The 16,941-nt window shown below is 44.7% G+C and overlaps 1 protein-coding gene and 1 pseudogene across 2 annotated transcripts in view; both read left to right on the top strand.

Annotated features, from left to right (window-relative positions):
• The first annotated feature begins 9,171 nt into the window (after positions 1-9,171).
• LOC100397480 (Krueppel-like factor 13 pseudogene) lies at positions 9,172-13,158 on the top strand (annotated as a pseudogene).
• The window catches only part of FMO4 (flavin containing dimethylaniline monoxygenase 4), a 42,148-nt gene continuing 38,076 nt past the window's right edge, over positions 12,870-16,941 (top strand). For both annotated transcript variants that reach the window (XM_035279334.3, XM_008985038.6), the window contains exon 1: positions 12,870-13,158. The gene's annotated coding sequence lies outside the window, so the exon portion shown is untranslated. The remainder of the gene's footprint in view (positions 13,159-16,941) is intronic.

Raw genomic sequence — 16,941 nt, 5'->3', positions numbered from 1 at the left:
TGTAAAGACTACAGAAATAATGCTGCACGTTTTATACTATTTTAAAATTAATAAAATTCCAACTGTTATCTCACTTAATCCTCACAATAATGATGTGATTGGGAAGACGACTGTACTACATACACAATTTGACAAGAAAACTCAGACGAGTAGATGTCAATTGATTTGTCCCAGGTAACAGGTAAAATGTGGCTGAGTCAGAACACGAGTTTTCAGAACATACATCTCCGGCTCTTTACCATTTAAGCTCACAGCCTCCAATGTTCAAATGACTCCAGACACTTTAGTAGTGATATCGCAAAGTTGTATTACAAGAATGTTACTCCATGAATGTATCTGTCAGTCTCTCTCTCTTTTCTACTCTCCCTATGAATGTGTGTGGGCCTGTCTGCCTGTCAGTCTGTCATGCCGTGCCTAGAACTTCCTCTTTTCCTTTATATACACCTTTAACTTCTGAATCCATGGGTCTGAATCTCCACAAGCATCTTCGTCCCTGTTTATCCCTCCCTTTTTTTTTCCTGACTACGGCTATGCTAGGCCTACTCTATGACAGTACTATAGAACAGACTCAATAGAAAGAAATGTTTCTCATTTCTAGTCTAGAAATTATTCCGTGCATACTACTGAAAAAACGTATCATTTTTTCCATTCAGAAAAAAAATTGAGTGAATTCTCATAAATCTAGGAAAACAGGAAATATGTAAAACATTTTGATGTTACTTGCTCTGTTTCTTGCACACTATTTACATTAGAAGAGCTTCTGAGGCATTTCATCTCAGAGTAATTTTACATTTTCTGAAATTATTTTTTCATGTCTCTTAATAGTACCCCCTGCTAGACCAGTCTTAAGTTTTCTATCTTCTCATGTACCAATGCTCTGGGTCTTTCAACATGACCCATCATGTGGAGATACTTAGAGAAACAAACCCAGTGATTAGGAGCGAGGGCTCTGCCACTTACTGGCTATGTGACCTTGAGCAAGTCATTTACTTTTCCTAAGCCACAGTTTTGCCTTGTATAACATAGAAGTTATAGAAGTTATTTTCTGAGAATTTATTTTGCCTCATAAGGGTGTTATGAGGATTAAATGGCATGATCCACATAAAGTACTTTGCATAAATATGTACAAGGCATATATGTTCAACAGATGATAGCTATTATTACTATGTTACCTAAGCAAGATGTATATTTTATTGCCTGATTTATTCTTTCTAGGTTATAGATCTACTTCCTCATAGGGCATTTACACCACAGTATGTCACAGGCTTCTCAAATATAGTATGCCCAAAATTAACCTCATTAATTTCCCGAACAGTTCCCTTACTTAACTGCTGATGTCATCATACTTATCCTCTGTAGGGAAATTATTAATTTCCATGAATAATTACACATAGACTAAGAACATTAATGGAGTTATCTGATGTTTATTCTAAGGTAACTATTTCATAATAGCAATGCAAAACAATTCTTGTCGATAGACATGTAGATAATTTCCAGTAGAAGTCTAATTGGTGTCCCTTCCCCACTGTGCAAAAAGCTAGTTTCCTCTCCATTTGCACATTCACTTCAACATTCCTGATCTATACATGTGTATCTTTTCTTTAAAGTTTCTTTTGGCCGGGCGCGGTGGCTCAAGCCTGTAATGCCAGCACTTTGGGAGGCCGAGGCGGGTGGATCACGAGGTCAAGGGATCGAGACCATCCTGGTCAACATGGTGAAACCCCATCTCTACTAAAAATTACCTGGGCATGGTGGCGTGTGCCTGTAGTCCCAGCTACTCAGGAGGCTGAGGCAGGAGAATTGCCTGAACCCAGGAGGCGGAGGTTGCGGTGAGCCGAGATCACGCCATTGCACTCCAGCCTGGGTAACAAGAGCGAAACTCCATCTCAATAAATAAATAAATAAAGTTTCTTTTGAACTGATTGTAACATCTTACCAATTTCCTTTTTAATAATAAGTGAAATAAAATCTCTAACATGTATCTATCTTATATTTGTATGAATCCTAATTTTACCTTTTTTGAAAATTACCTTTTAACACCCCTTCCAAGGAATAGCAGTACTATTTAGTGATAGTTATGTTTCCATTGAAACACATCACCTTTGACACTGACTGTCATACCTCCTATCCAACAGCCTGTGAGCCTTATCCCATATGTCTCTAACACAGAGCAAAGACCACTGTGGTACCAAGTGCAAACACATGGGCTGTGGAGTCTGGTGGCCAGAGTTGAATTCTACTTTGCTGCACAACCTTGGGCTAGTTAATTAATGTCTTCTAGTTTAGCTCCTTTATCTGTAAAATATGGGAGTAACACTTTGACATTGCTGTAAGGGGGAATTAATGAGGATAATACATGTAAAGCATTTAGCCTGGTGCCTGGCATGTGGTGAGCACTCACCTAAAGGTAACTATTAATATCTCACAGACTCGTCTGTCCCTTACCCACCCTCCTTCCTCACTGCTAGTTTAGACCCATTCAATTTCCTGACTAGGTTACTGCTTCCTGGCTTCCCTGGTCACCATACCACCATTTAGTCCCTCTACCCCTGTCTGCTTGCTTCCCCCAGAATAATCTATGGGTGCTGCCATTCTCAGAAGCAGTCACAGTAAGAGGAGATAAAAATAAAGAGATTCTTGAGCCGAGCATGGTGGCTCACGCCTGTAATCCCAGCACTTTGGGAGGTCGAGGTGGGTGGATCATGAGGTCAGGAGATCGAGACCATCCTGGCCAACATGGTGAAACACTGCATCTAAAAATAATTAAAATAACAAATAAATAAATAAAGAGCTTCTCATGTTCTCCTAACCCCAGTGTCACTGTCTCAATCACTGCTTCCCAATTTAGGAAGTTTCATGTGGGGACTGTAGACAAATGAGAAAAACAACATCATTTAGGGTTGTCCTGACCCTCATGAGATAGAATACATTATTCTTTTTAAATAGTCTAACTTGAGAGCACTTTGATTAAAAATGAACAAAATCTGCATTTAATTCTTTTGCTGCCAAAAAAAAGGAACTTGATTAGACATTTTAAAATGGTCCTAAATATTTTAAGCTAAAAGGGAAAATATGAGATCAGCTTCTATTATTGAGCAAATTTGCCTACAGAGTAAAACTTATACTACTTAACTATGCATTTTTTTTTTAATTTCAGATGTTTATTTCTGTGTATGCAGCCTTTATAAAGAGCATGCTTCTTATTGGAGTATAGCCAGATCAGTAAACAGAGAAGGAAGGAGTGCAATCTGAGGTTAGAAATAGGAGCTAATCGCCGGGCGCAGTGGCTCACACCTGTAATCCCAGCACTTTGGAAGACTGAGATGGGCAGATCACCTAAGGTCGGGAGTTCAAGACCAGCCTGAGCAGCATTGAGAAACTCTTGCTCTACTAAAAACACAAATTACAGGCGCATGCCTGTAATCCCAGCTACTTGGGCAGCTGAGGCAGAAAAATTGCTTGAACCCAGGAGGCAGACGTTGCGGTAAGCTGAGATTGCGCCATTGCACTCCAGCCTGGGCAACAAGAGCAAAACTCCAACTCAAAAAAAAAAAAAAAACTAGGAGCTAATTTTAAATGTGAGCAGCAAAGGAGAGTCCACATTGACAAAATGCTCCTCTACAAAAGCCATACTATAAAATCAAGACACAAAAGGACTCCAAGGAGGTATTCCAGGCCATTAGAGGAGGAAAGTGGTCATTGTGAAATAAAAATGTTATTAAATGCATTTGGGAGAAATTTGGCAGTATGGTCCAAAATTTTTGTTTCTTTTTTTTTTTTTAGACAGGGTTTCACCGTGTTGGTCAGGCTGGTCTTGAACTCTCGACCTCAGGTGATCCGCCCACCTTGGCCTCCAAAGTCCAAAATTTTGGACTTTGTGTCTCCTTTGACACAGTTATGTATCTCACAATCTATTCTACAGAAATTGTCATTCATATGTGCAAAGATATTTATATAAAGATGTTCATTGTCATATTGTCTGTAAAAACATGAAAAGTGTTTTCAGTGGAGGGAAATGATGAGACAAGTTGCAATCACATTAGATGTATTTGCCAAAGTTAAGGTTGCACCCAGGAGACAGGTCTATGCCTTTCTCCAAAGATGATTCTGAAGGCTCCAAATTTAAAAGGGAAAAAGCAGGATATTGAGAAATACACAGTTTTCCATAACTGAATCTTCACTTTTTTACGTAAGGTTACATAAACAAAAGGGGCAAAGGAAAAATGTGAGGAATGTGCATTTTACATAATATAACACAGACAAAACAGGTAGGGGAACAATCAGATATGCGGAGGTGACTGCACTTATAAAGATAAGCTATCAATTTGCATTGCCCTGGTGAAGTTTTAACAGCTCACTAGGAATTTCCTTGTGGCTAAAATATGGGGAGGCATGTCACTTTTCATCTTGTAGCCATCTTATTTAGGAACTACAAAGGGGAGGCAGGTTTGTGTGACCTAGTTCCTAGCTTTACTTTTCCCTTTGACTAAATGTGTTGGGGTCCCAAAATTTAATTTTCTTTTGCATTTCCCCCCTTTTCTCTTTAAAATCTTTTGGGGAAAAGCATTTTAAAAGGAATATGGGGCCAGGCATAGTCGCTTATGCCTGTAATCCCTGCACTTTGGGAGGCAGAGGTGATGGATCACCTGAGGTCAGGAGTTTGAGACCAGCCTGGTCAACATGGTGAAACCCCATCTCTACTGAAAATACAAAAATTAGCCAGGCATGGTGGTGGGCGCCTGTAGTCCCAGCTACTTGGGAGGCTGAGGCAGGAGAGTCGCTTGAACCCGGGAGGCAGAGGTTGCAGTGAGCCGAGATCACACCACTGCACTCCACATTCCAGCCTAGGCCAGAGTGAGATTTCATCTTAAAAAAAAAAGAAAGAAATATGGGATCCTGGCCTCGGGTTGCTTTTTCTTTCTTTTTTCAAGCTGGTTTCTAGTTGCTAGGATGTTTTATTCCTAGAAGTTCAGGTCCCACTTCCCTAGGAAGCCTCATTTCTAGGAGGTTATGTCCCACATTGTTAGCAAGGCTTGTTCCTAGAAAGTCACGTCTCAGGTTGCTAGGAAAGTTCATTCCTAGGAGATCATGTCCCACATTGTTAGCAAGGCTTGTTCCTAGAAAGTCATGTCTCAAGTCGCTAGGAAGTCTCATTCCTAGAAAGTCGTGTTCCATGAAGATAAAAATAGGGGGAGGGAAGAAGGAAAAAGGAAAGGAGAAAAAGGAAAATATATAGGGACCGAAGCTAGATTTAAAGGGAAGGCAAACCTGGAAGCTGGCTCAGGCTATATTACCGCCTCCCCAGTTACAGCAATTTTCTGGGTAATCATTATCCTTGCACTTTCAGTTGCATTTTGACTTATTTGCAAGCACATACTATAACAACATTGTAAGCAAAAACAGAACACAAACCATTATTATTATTATTCTGTCATAAGCAATATTTCTGCCACCAAGTTCCCCAGGATCTAAACCCACAGCCCAACCAATTGATTAGTGAGGGTTTTGGATCTGACAGGTTTGTCATCTGGGTTTTCCTATCAGTCCTAAGTCAGGTTGTTTTTTTTAATCATCAAGAATATACATACAACATTGTTTTTATGATGGCACAGGTGGTGCCCCCCTTGTGCTGCCATGATTATATCTAAAGCCATATGGTTTTGTAGCACAGCTTTCTTTATAAGCATGACCTCATTGATCAGCAAGGAAATACTCACGTGGCTATCATTCAAGGCCTTTTGGATGTAATTCATTAAGGCCTTTACATGCCATATAACATCTTCACTATCTGTGGTACACAAAGATTGACGCTAAATGATCATATAATTGAAATGTCAAACGTGCCCAATGAGATTATAAATGAAAAATCCTTGCTGGTTTGGCAGTGTCTGAATTACTTGTCCTCGTGCCCAAGCATAACCTAGGGAACATCCACCCTGGAGGTAACCGTGGCCATAGTTAGTGCCGCATAGCCAATAGGTCCCATTCGGAGCTAGCCAATAAATACCTGGTCACTGCAATTGGTGGCATGCCAGTCATGCCACCATAATATGATATGATACATGTGATATGATACACAGTCAGTGTCTCATAATATGATAATGTGGTCACAGTGTTCTCCAGGTATCCACCCCATCTCGCTGGTACTGTTTGGCCACAGGTCCTTGTTGTGGTTTCTTTGCTCCCAGCACAGGGAACATTCTGGCTGAGTTGGCCAAATGAAGGGGTGAGCCAGATAAATCGATCGCAAATTTGCATTACTCCATTTTGAAAGTGGGCCATTGCCTGGGGCATGATTACCAACTTCTGTTTTAGTTGGGGGGGATGCTAAAGTGAGAGCTAATGAGCTGGTCCTTTTTATTGAAAAACTTTTCCCATGTCCTTGTTTTTAAATGTTTTTAGTGGGCCAACTGTGTATATTGTCTCTTGTAATGCCAGCACTAAGAATACCAGACTGTTTTTGAGATGTAATAAATTCTATCCAGTCCTGACTTGGAAGGGGGATACCTACCATGGCAGGCCACAGCCACTGGAAAAAGGCATGAGTCCAAATGTCCAGCAGGTGTCCTTTTGTACTCTGTCTGCATAATCCTGAGCCCATTGTAGAAACAGGTTTTTTCATGGGCATCAGTGGGTGGCAGTGGCAAGGTGTAGGGATATATGATTAATAATAGCAAGATTGTGAAATTTATTTAGTTACTAAAGGGTGTTCAGACAAGGCAAGTGCCTCTGTTCTTTATAAGACAGCAGCTGCCAGTATATCTAGGATGATAATTGTAATGGTTATTGTACAATAAATATAGGCATTCCTTTGTATATAGGCCTGGTCCTGTGTCTTGGGTTTAAGCAGCCCACAGCAGCTTCGTCTGCTTCTAATCCTGCATTGAAGGTTGATGTTTAGTGAACTCGAGGCAAAGGTCTTTGGTGGGAGTTACAGTCCACTCAGGAGGTGTGTCTTAAGATAAGAGATGTGAATCCACGAGTCTATACACTCGAATTTTCTAGCACATGGATTAGTCAATAGTATCTGGTATGGGCCTTTCCACTGGGGTTGAAGGAAGTCCTTTATTAGATGTCCTTTCCAATAGACAAAATCTCCGGGTTGCAGATCATGACCAGGCACCTTTTCTATAGGGAGCACATTGTGAAAGGAATTATTTACCAAATCTTGATTTTTTTGGGGGGGGATGAAGTCTCATTCTCTCACCCAGGCTGGAGTACAGTGGCGACTGCTTATAGAAACTTCCACCTCCCAGATTCGAGTGATTCTTCTGCCTCAGCCTCCCAAGTAGCTGGGACTACAGGCGCACCCCACCACACTGAGGTAATTTTTCTATTTTTAGTAGAGATGGCATTTCACCATATTGGCCAGGCTAGTCTTGAACTCCTGACCTCATGATCCACCCACCTCACCCTCCCAAATTGGGCTGGGATTACAGGTGTGAGCCACCATGCCCAGCCCAAATCTTAATTTTTTTAAGGTAATAAATGAGTCCCTCACAATATTGCAATTATATCTCCCTTGAGAAGAGCTGGATTGATTATGCTCATTCCCAAATACTTGGGCCTTCCTGTTATAATTTCCTAAGGGGAAAGTTGATGTTTTCAAAAGGCGTGGATCAGTATGTAAGCAGCACTAGGGGGAGTGTTTTGGGCCAGGGGAGGTGAAATGCCTCTGTGAACTTAGCCAATGTGTTTTAAATATTCCACTGGTCCTTTCCATCAGGCTGAAGACTGGGGATGGTAGGCACAATAGAAATGTTGAAATATGGGCCAAATTTTACAAACATTTTGAATAATCTGGCCAGTAAAGTGACCTCCCCTGTCACTATGAGGTTCACAGGGTACTCCCCACAGTGAGATAATTTTTTCTAGTAGAATTTTCCAACTGCCATCGCTGTTGCTCACCTGCAGGGAAAAGCTTCAACCCAATGGGAAAACATCCAGACCATTACTAAGACGTACTTATAACCTTAAGATGATGGCAGCCAGATAAAATCAAGCTGCCATACCTCAAAAGGTCCAGCCAGAAGCAAAGAATGAATGACCCTGGGCCCCATGAAGGGGCTTTCCTAAGTTATATTTGGGACAAATAACACATTGAGAGTAACCTTTTTGTGCCACTGTGAAAGATGGTTTTCAGCAATGTTCTTTACACCAGGATATTATTTTATCTAGATTTCAATGGGTTAGATTATGAACTTATTCCATAAGGGACACCTGGCATCCCATTGGAATAATGGGTTTATTATTAGGTCCACACCATATTTCCATTTCAAGAGACAACTATCCTCTGCCTGTTTCCAGGTAGATTTCTCTCTTGGAGGAGCTATGCTCAGATTTCTCTTTTGTAGGAGCTATGCTCTGGGTTTCTTTCAATGTGATTTTAAGTATTTCAGGTTTTGTGGCCATTTCCTGGATTGGGACTGGTGGTTCGGATGCTGCTCTTTTAGCTGTGGCATCAGCCAGTTGGTTATCCTGACTTTCTGTGGTGTCTAATCTTGGATGACCAGGGATTTTTATAGTTGCCAAACATTTTGGTTTTAGAATAGCTTCTAACGACTCTGATACTCGTCCATTTTCTATGGGTTGCCCTATGGAGGCTAAATATCTTCTCTCTTTCCGTAACGTACCAGAGTCATGAGCAACCCCAGAAGCATAGCATCTGTCAGTGTAAGTGTTTGCAACCTTGTCTTTTTGCCAAGGACAAGCTGGGGTCAGGGCAATCAATCTGGCCACTTGAGCTGATTGGGCCTGGGGAAGAAGACTGGCTTCAGTTACCTCCGGTAAGGAAACCACAGCATATCCTGCTCTAACATTTTCATCCTCTCCTCTTGAATAAGACCCATCTGTATACCATTTTACCTCAGCATTATCCAGTGGCATCTCTTGTAGGTCTGTCCTGGGGGAGAGAAGTCAGTTAGTCATCAGAACACAGTTACAAGGGGTTTTGTCAGAAGGGCTCGGCAAGAGAGTTGCCTGATTAAGATTATTACAGCAGGAAACAGTAATATTGGGAGATGATAAAAGAAAAATTTCGTAAAAGGCTAATCAGTTGACAGACAGATGTAAAGTATGATGAGAGTTTAGAAGGGTCTCAAGAGAACATGGCACAAAAATGGTAAGGGAGAACCCATAATTATATCTTCAAAAGATTTGTACAGAAGGGTCATGGCTGCTATCGCTGTCACACAGGAAGCAGCCCTAGAGCCACAGGGTACAGGTGTTAGCTGTAATAGCCTATAGGTCTCTGATGATCACCATGTCTCTTGTCAAAACCCCAGATGTGGTACCTTCAGTAAAAGGGAGAAAGGCAATTTGTAGTTTGGTGCCTGAAGGCTGGAGCATTAGTTAGAATTTCCATTATTTGTTGTATGGCTGATTGTCTCTCTGGAGTCCATATGATGGGATCAGGTTGTTTATTTTTTAGGCATGCATACAGAGGTTGAGACATAAGGGAGAAATATGGTATCCAGTTTCTACAATAGCCTGCCAGGCCCAAGAATCGTCTAAGATTTTTCTTAGTGATGAGCACTGGGAAAGCTAAAATTCCTCTCACCCTGTGGGGGTTTTACTCAGTCTTTTGACCAAGATAATATGCCCCAAATACTTAACTTTCAGTAAGCATAGTGGAAGTTTGTCTTTGGACACTTTGTGCCTCTTGGTGGCCGTTTGATGAAAATATTATCTGCTTCATGAAAATATTATCCAGGTTTGCAAGTGTACATGTTTATTTGAATGTAAATCACTGTTTCTTGGAACCCTATGTTTTTTCTTAAAAATTATTCTGAATCTAAATATGTATTACTTTAGCCTTCCCTACACAATACTTATAAAAGGCTTTTCTTTCTGTTCATAAATGGATGCCTGTATGTGATAGTTGTGTGTATGTATAGCTTTAAGGACGATTTCAGAAATGCATTAGATGAATGATATTTTATAAAATGATCACGATTTCTACAGGCTACTATGTCTCATGTTGATTCATGATCCAGGAAGTTTTATGTATTTAAAAAATTGCTATTGTGTTATATTTTTCCAATTTTGGGGAGAGAAAATAGCTGTTTTAGTGTCTCTAGCCACAATAAATGTGAGCAGGAAAAAAAAAAAAAAAAAAAAGACTATCTTCCTGAGAGTATACACAGTGTATCTGGACAAAGGAGAAGGTAATCCACATACTGTATGAGTGTTGAGCCCTGGGAAAAAATTAAATACTCTAAATCAGCTTTTAATATTTGGGAAAAGTAAATGGGACTTTCTGTATATGCTTTGGGTCATTACAGTCCACATATATTGCTGTTCTTTTCAAGCAAAGGCAAACAAATACTGACTGTCTGGATCTACAAGAATACTAAAGGCAGCACTACGGAGATGCAAAACTGAGAAACACTGGCTGGTAGTGGGTACAGCTAATAGAAGGGTATGTGGGTTGGGGACTACTGGGTACCTGGGTATTACAATATTGTTTATTGCCCTCAAGTCCTGCAGAAGTCTCTGTTCTCTCCCACCTGGTTTCTTTACAGGGAAGACAAGGCTTTTGCAGGGACTCGTGCAGGGAATAATGAACCCCTTTTCCAGATAATCTTGTATGATAGGGGCAATTCCATCTATGGCTTCCTGTCACAGACAATATTGTTTAAGGTTGAGTAGGGGTTTCTTATGGTTCATCTCTACTATTATCAGAGTGGCTGAGAATATTTTCCCTATACCTGTATTTAACTGAGACCATAAATGGCAGGGGACATCCTTGAGCAAGTGCTCTGCTTCTGGCCTTAACAGGAAGATTGGGGAAGCTAAAAATAGTTTTGTTGTTTCCTGCTTTTTATTCCAGTGTTGTCTCTCTCCTTCAATATTTTCTCCTCTGTCTCCATTTCATTTTCCCGGTCACAAGCTGATGTTTTAACATTACTTGTACTAAATTGTGGTACATTGTCAGGACATTTTTTAATTCGGTATTTTTGGTACCCCGGCTTCAATTCTAAAAAAAGTTCACCTTTTTATGAAAAAGAGAGATGGGCATTCTGGATGTTGAGGAGATTACAGCCCAAAAGATTGACAGGGGCCCCAGGGCACATAAGAAACATGGGAGCAAGCGCCGGCGCCGGCCCCGGGCAGAGCGCAGAGAGAGCGCCGCAGCCCGGAAGGCGAGGACCCCCTGCCGCCTGCCGCCGGCGCCGCCGCCCGCCCCCCGAGGCCGCCTCGCCCGGCGCCCCCCCAGCCCGGCGTGGAGCCAGCCGGGGATCCAGGTGGGCCTGGAGCCCGAGAGGGAGCCGGGGACTGCAGGGAGCAGCGAGCCCGGCCTCAGTCAAAGGGGCCGGCGGGGCCGAAGTGGCGCAGACCTCGAGCCCCCGCAGAGGAAGCACCAGTGCCACTAAGCGGGCTGCGAGAAAGTTTACGGGAAATCCTTGCACCTCAAGGCGCACCTGAGAACTCACACAGGTGAGGGGCCCTTCGCCTGCAGCTGGCAGGAAGAAGTTAGCGCGCTCCGAGGAGCTGGCGCGGCACTACCGCACGCACACCGGCGAGAAGTTCAGCTGCCCCATCTGCGAGAAGCGCTTCACGCGCAGCGACCACCTGATCAAGCACGCGCGCCGCCACGCCAGCTTCCACCCCCGCATGCTGCAGCGGCGCGGCGGGGGCTCGCGGACCGGTTCCCTAGGCGACTACAGCCGCTCCGACGCCAGCAGCCCCATCATCAGCCCGGCCAGCTCGCCCTGATCCCGCCACAGCCATGAGCAGCCGCTCCGCCCCCTCGTGAGTCCCTGGGCCTTTCCTTTTGTAATAAGAAAGAGAGAAAACTCGATGCGAAGTCCACGAAAAAGAATTTTCTTCACCTCAGGTGTCAAAGTAAATTTGTCTTAAAAAAAAAAATTTTTTTTTTCAAAATTACCACCCACCAATTGCACAATACATAGACCCACAAAGCTGAGAGATTCAGCGGCGTTGAACCTGCTTTCTCAGGGATGGACACATTCCGCGAGGTCAGTGAGGACACCCCTCCCTGCTGCCTTACTCTGTACGTAGATTTGCACTCTCGAGTTTTTTGTTAGGTTCGGGAACACACTGGGGACAGAGCAGGCAGGCCAGCCGGTCTGGAGCTCAGCGTCTGGCCAGCCTGTGGGTCTGTTGGGAGCAGACGTGGTCACTGACGTTTGTGCTTCCACGGCAGATTCCTAAGCGGTGGGCCTGAGCCCTCCCTGCCCGCCCTACCCAGCCTCTGGCCTCTGCCCCACCCGCCTGGCCGGACTTGCAGCGCAGCTGATTCTGAGGGACAGGCCCCTGCAAAGGGAAGCCTTAAAGCTGTGCCGGGCGGCAGGAGCATTCCACCTCGATGACTATGGAGTGGGCTTTCAGCCCTCTGAGCCCTGTTTGCCTCCCTCCCCGCCTCCAGGAGTCGTCTCCTGGGGTGCTTGGGAGCACTGGAAGCAGAGGTGCGAGCCCCGGCTGAAAGCAGCACTGCACCATCCAGCCTCCTCCGAGGCAGGGCCTCCACTTCTTTGTGTCCCTACGCAAGGCACGCGGGACCCCATCACTATCATCCCTGGGCCTCCGATGAGGAATTCTGGGCTTCTAAAAAGATGTCAGAAATTCCTGGTGGCACATCCAGTTCTGGAGTCCTCCCGCATGGGCACCTTTGTTGGAAACGGTGGGCAGGTCCTGGGGCCTCCTCATCAGAGGGTCTGTGTGCGCGGCTGTGCATGTGGCAGTGCACCGTGCTTCACAGAGAACATTCAGTAGCAAGAAACCGGAACGTTGTGTCTTGGACCTTTTCAGGAGAGGCGGATGTTACCGGAAATGCCATTGGAGAGCGTGCATTCTGCTTCCCCCCAGGGAACGCCAGATGGAAAGTTGTGGGAGATGCTTTTCTCAGACGGTCCACGTCCCCAACTCAGACTTAGCAAACGTCCAGCCTCTCCGTGTGCCCTGGACTCTTCCTCCCTTTTCTTCCTGCTTCTCCCTGCCCTACCTGGAGGCCCCAGGCGTGCCAAACCCAGCTGATGTGGCTGCTCTGGCGCCCCATCGTCGGCCTTCTCCCGGCAGAAGACAAGGAGCGGAGAGCCGGGGCCTGGGTTTGAGCCCTGGGCAGGTCAGTCAAGCTGTGGTCCAGCAAGCTTCTCTGCAGATGGCTGGAGTGTTGACCCCAGGCTTGTGGCCCAGGTACCGCCCTCCCTTCTTCCTGAGAGTTGGGGCCTGTAAATGCAAGGGCCCAGGAAAGAGTGTGTGTGTGTGTTCGCGCGCGCTCGCGCGTGTGTGTGTGCGTGCATGTGCCCATCTCTGCGTGTGCGTGTCTGTGTGCGCGCGTGCACACACGCATGTGTGTTGGGGGGGTGGGGGGATTGGGGTGGACTCAGGGTATCTTGCCAGAGATACCCATTTTGATGAGTACGTATTTTGATGCAAAGGAATGGCCCTGGGACCTCAGGGCCACAGGTGGGCTTCCTGGGCCAAGTGTGCCTTGATTGTGGCCATCCTGCTTCTACCCGGCCCCACCACAGTGTGGGGTGCAGCTCAAACTCGGGACCCAGGCCCAGCCACTGGCCACTGTTTGGGCTGGCTCCAGAGTGGACGAGTGCCCTCTATCACAGCAGCTGCGCAGGCACAGTATGGCATCAGGTGCCCGTTTCTCACTACTGTGTGTCAGCTGGGATTGGCCCGCAGCATGGTAGTAGCTTCCAGGTAGCCCGATGGACCCTAAATTGGGTAGTAGTATTATTCCTGCTGTGGTGGGAACTGGAGGGGAGAGGGTCACCCCCACTCTGGTTGGATACAGAGCTGGCCACTCTGCCGTGCTGTTTGGGCTCCCTGACAGCCCTGCTTGCATCGGGTCAGGAAGACAGTGGAATAATCGGTAGGGACCTTGATAGAAGAGAGCCCTGGGTGCTTGGGGTGCAAAGATCTTCATGCCCTGTTCCAAAGTAAGGTCCCTCCCAAAGTTGTTTTCGTGTGAGGCGGAGAAAGCCACACTCTGAATACATTTCATGTCTCGGGAATTCACTTTCCAGGTTCAGGAATTTTATTCCAAAGTCCTTTCGTGCACTCACCATCCACCGTTCCCAAAGGCAGGGAGAGGGAGGAGCCCATCCGTGGGAGGCTAGCAAAGTGCTCTCCAGGGAGGGGCCAGTCGTCCTTGTCATCTGCCCAGGGTGTCATGGCAGGAGATTTTCTAGCTTCACATCCGTCTGCACATAGGAAGGAAAAGATAGGACTCTAAACCTAGTCATCTTGGAATAAAAAGAAGAGCTGGTTTGTTTTAGAGCAGGGTGGGGGGTGGGGGAGGGAATCGGGTGTTGGCTGTTTCCGAAGAGAGCACTTAATTTAATTTTTACTTTAAATGACCCAGGGCTGTTCCATCTGATGGAAGGGTAACATTGCCTTAAAACAGAAATATGCAGGCATTGGCTATTTTTGGCATAAGAGTGTGTCTTCATTCCCAAAGTGGTTCTCGTTTAATGGCAGGGTGCTGTCCTTAGGCCCCAGCCTGGACTGGGAAATCAGGGAAGGGCACCAGAAGAGAAATCCTATGGGGTCCTCCCAGCCAGACCCTCCTGAATCATCTGGAGCTTAAACTCATCTCACTTCAAGGGTGGGGAGAAATCCATGAATCTTAGGTGAAGTTCACCGGGGTCCTGATGGGCAGATTTCCATCTCATCATGAAGTGAGGGATGCTGGTAGAAGAGGATGGTGGGCCTTGGAATACTGCCTCCACTGACGTGGGCACACAGGGCGGCCCTCCTGAAACAGCCTTCACTTTCTTCAAACATGCGGAATGTTTCCTTCCCCGCCCCTCCCCCCCAAAAAAAGAAACATATGGGGCCTACTGAGCATGTCACACTTAGAGCCTGTGGTGTGGGAGCTGAACCTGATGAAACAGTAAGGTATAGGTTTGGACTTAAAACATAAGATTGTTTGATTAAACATAACCACCATGTAAATTATTTCATTATTCAAAAAATAGGGGTTTCTAAGTAAGATGGGAGTTGTCAGAAATGTAGTCACATCTGTGTCAATTAAGGCAGTTGTAAGCTTACAGTTTATTATGTTAGTCTCTCCCAATTTGTTTGTCAGGGTAGAATATTTGGAAAGGTAAAGCCCTCATATTTACTTGGAGCATCTGTAGTCTTCCAAAGTTGCATTTTCCTATCTTTTCTTTCAGCCTAAGGCAATCCTCTTAAGGTGTCCCAGTCTTTCACAGTAGTAACAGACTGGGAGGGAAGAGTTCTCTGGCTGAGGGAGCTTAAATCTTCCTGGGGCTGAGAGATTTGAGAAGTTAATTGCTTTAGCTGGATATGTATACCTCAAGCAATCTTCTGTTTTCCCTTTTTTATCATAGTGTGGACTAATTAGTCAGCTAAGTTAACTAGTTCATTAGTTCTGGCTCTGGCCCAATTTGTCATGTGGTGTTTTACAAGGGTGACTAAATCATCACATCATCTAGTCCATTTAATTAAGAAATGTATTGGCCTGGAACGGGTCATGCCTATAAGCTCAGCACTTTGGGAGGCGGAGGCGGGCGGATCATGAGGTCAGGAGATTGAGACCATCCTGGTCAACATGATGAAAGCCTGTCTCTACTAAAAATACAAAAATTAGCTGGGCGTGGTGGTGCATGCTTATAATCCCAGCTACTCAGGAGGCTGAGGCAGGAGAATTGCTTGAACCAGGGAGTTGGAGATTGCAGTGAGCTGAGATTGTGCCATTGCACTCCAGCCTGGTGACAAAGCTAGACTCCATTTCAAAAAAAAAAAAAAAGGAAAAAGATATTTATTAAGAAATTTGCATCTAATAATGTATCATTTTTATTGTTTTTAAAGCAATCGGCTGACATACTGCATTATTGTCTTAAAGTTTTATCAAAACGTGTGAAATAATGTAAAACTGATTCATTTGGGTTCTGGCAGCATTGTTGGATTTTATTCCATTCCATAACCCTTTGGAACACTGAAGAAATGCTGTTTAACACAGCAGTCACTCGTTCCTGCATGTTTTTATGCCTGTCTTATAAACTCTGAGGGGCTGTTTGTTGTGGTTCTGTTGGACCTTTGGGGTCAAATCTGCTATAGGATCTGACCATTGTATTTTTTCCAGCTACTCCCTAGCTTTAGCTTCCAAGACCAACCTTTAGCTGATGAAGGTCTGAATAACATGGGTTATAGGTTCTGATAATGAGCTCAAATTCTCAGGCAAACCCAATTAGATCTTTGTAAGAGTCAGGAAATTCTTTATGCCTCGTACGTAATTCACCCTTTGACCAGGTTTGGTAGACAATCACTGGGGTTCCCCTACCTGTTACTGGTTGTTCCACAAGGTGGGGTTATCATGAAAGAAGTCCCTGCAGGGTCCCCCTTTTCCACATCTTCCAGATGAGATGCTACCACTGGGGCTGTCAGGGAATCATCAGCAGGTGTGGTCTTTGAAGTCAGATTCCCAACTGCCTTCTGTTGAGTGAGTGTTAAACGCGCAGGAGAAGGTGAGGACAGATCTGGTCCAGGAAGTTGAAAGAGGTCAGGGTAGAGTAGGAGTGGAGAAGGAGGTGAGGGAGGTGCCAAGGGGGAAGTAAGGGATCCCGAGGATTTCTTTAATTAAGGAAGATAAAAGATTAGAGAGTTATTGACTAGCACTTCTAAGTTGTTTGTTCACCTCCTATAGGAAGATGAGGTGGTCTTCCCCCCTTTTGCTACTTTCCAGATATCATTCATAATGGCTCTCCCATTCTGGTTGTTCAGTTTTTGTGCCTGTGATTTCCATCTTGGATTGCAGGTACACTAATTTGGGCATCTCAAGAGATCCCCATTTAAGCCATTGTAACTTAGAATCTGCTTTAGTTATATCAGTCCACTTGTTTAAATATTTGCATGATGATTCACCATAAATATTTTGCATATACCCAGCCAGAGTTTCTAAAGGGGAAAGATATATCTTCCACAGCTGCTGGGGTCTTA

The sequence above is a fragment of the Callithrix jacchus genome, chromosome 18 (genome assembly GCF_049354715.1).
Source record: "Callithrix jacchus isolate 240 chromosome 18, calJac240_pri, whole genome shotgun sequence".
NCBI classification, from domain to species: Eukaryota; Metazoa; Chordata; class Mammalia; order Primates; family Cebidae; genus Callithrix; species Callithrix jacchus.
The sequence above is the reverse complement of the archived record's forward strand: the minus strand, read 5'-3'. Positions and strand labels throughout refer to the sequence as shown.